The sequence below is a fragment of the Molossus molossus genome, unplaced genomic scaffold, assembly GCF_014108415.1.
Source record: "Molossus molossus isolate mMolMol1 unplaced genomic scaffold, mMolMol1.p scaffold_m16_p_14, whole genome shotgun sequence".
In the NCBI taxonomy this organism is placed as follows: domain Eukaryota; kingdom Metazoa; phylum Chordata; class Mammalia; order Chiroptera; family Molossidae; genus Molossus; species Molossus molossus.
Genome location: NW_023425349.1, coordinates 14,360,469 through 14,362,502, shown reverse-complemented (window position 1 = coordinate 14,362,502; position 2,034 = coordinate 14,360,469). Strand labels below are relative to the sequence as shown.

The window sequence follows — 2,034 nt, the reverse complement described above, 5'->3', positions numbered from 1 at the left end:
GGGAGGGTGGGAGCTGGCAGGAGGATCCGCCCACTTTGGACAAAAGCTATGACTCACCCAGTGGCAGAGGGAAGGGCGGGAGGCACGCCAGCCAGCAGCATGGACTCCGCAAGAGACACACCAGGGATCTTCTGAGCCCTCGGCCCACCTCCGCCGAAGGCCTGGGCTGGCTCCGGCAAGCCCGAAAGCCTGCATTCACGACTTTCTCACTTAGATTCAGGGAGGCAACTATTTTTGTGACAAAGATATTTCAAGATTAGGCAGCCAGTTTTAGTGGCTCAGTTCTTTATGGCACAGCCAGAGAGGTCTTTCTAAAATAGAAATTGGGTCAGGGAGTTTTCTTGCTTAAAACCTTTTAGGGACGTCCACAATCCTTGCCGTGGCCTCTTGAGCTGTTAGGTGTGGCCTTTGCTGCCACTCCGGCCTCCTCCCAGATCTCATCCCCTCCACCACTGCCTTACTCATTCCCACCGGCCCTCTCTTTCCCCAAGAACCCTAGCTCACTCCCTCCTCTCCGCTTTGCATATGCTGTTCCTGCCTCAGGAATGCTGTTCCCTCCACTCCTCTACCATCACCTCCAATCCTTCTTTAGGTCCCTGATTGAATGTTAATTTAGCAGAAATGCTCTTCTTACCCATTCCCAATCTAAATTATGATCCATTCTGATATTCTTGCTCACGATAACATCACCTTTTTCCTCTCGGCACTTACCGCAATTTGTAGTTATATATTTGTTCGGGATTTATGTTGTTCTCTCTCCCTCCCACTATTCCCAAGCCCCATGAGACCAAGAATCACAGTTATTCTTTTTCTCTCCGAAATGCCATTCCCTAGCACAGGGCCTGGCAAACTGTGAACACACCGTAAAAGTTTTTTCTTGGCTGTGTAAAAGGAATGTGTATGAGACCCACATTAAGAATAACTGTCCTGCGTTCTGGCCGCCGGCACTGCGCGCAAAAGACCGTGTCCGGTGGCAGCAGCTGCAGCCAGACCTCAAGCCGAGCCATCCCCACCCCTCACCGGGTGGTCCTCAGCGATGGCGGGCAGCTACCCCTGGGGACTACAGCACCACCCCGGTGGCACGCTCTTCAGCACCACCCCAGGAAGTTCCTGATGGAGGGTCAGAATTCACCTGTAACCAAAACACCCCCCAAGGACCTGCTAGCCATTCTGGGGGTCACTAGTCCTACATCGATGAGCCCCCACAGAAGCCCGCCCAAACCACCTGCAAAACAGCCCTGAAGATAAGCCAGCAGGCGGTGACAAGTCACAGTTTGAGATGGACACTTACAGGACCAGTCATCAGATCGAGTAATGCCCCTGGGCCCCTCCGGCCCTTCTCTGGAGACAGTCACACCCACATTACGGTCCTGGGCAGGCACTGGGTGTGGGGTCCACCATCCCAGTCCTCTGCTCCCTCAGTCAGGGCACCTGCTCCCCTTCTTCTTGGTGAACACCCGCAGATGCCTCTATGTGCCCTCATTCATGCGACAGCTGGCACCCCAAGGGGAGTGACTCTCAAGAGCACACACCCTGCAGCCCGGGGCCAGGACGTGGACTTGGAGGAGCCTTCTGAACACTCCTCCGGCTCTCCCTCTAAGGGCATGCCCACCCCTCTCTTAGGTTGGTGTGCCTGGGGAAGCCCCTGCTCCTTCCCCAAGAGAGGAGATAAAGCCACCTTCACCCTAGGGCCAAAAGAAAAGAGAAACTGTCCTGAAGTGTGACATGCCCACAGCTCCCTCCCAGGTTTCCTCAGGGACGTGCGCAATCCCACAAAGCACCGCTTTGCATCGCTCCTCCTGGGGGGAGCAGTTCTAGAGCCACAGAAATGTCAAGGCTGGACAGGGCTCCAGAGGCACAGCTCAGTCAGTGGTGGAAAATCCTTTCTGAGCAGTGGAAGAAGTTTCCTGGCCAAAGCTTTCTCCAAACCCCACCATATAGACCACATGGAAGCAAAGTCTCTAACTAAAGTGGGGCCTCGGGGGCACCGGGGAAGAGATTCCTAGATTCCTGCCCACTGGTGGCATCCCTGGG

General features: G+C 54.9%; 1 pseudogene; it reads left to right on the top strand.

Annotated features, from left to right (window-relative positions):
• The first annotated feature begins 900 nt into the window (after positions 1–900).
• Positions 901–1,315, top strand: LOC118630020 (annotated as a pseudogene).
• The last annotated feature ends 719 nt before the right edge of the window (positions 1,316–2,034 follow it).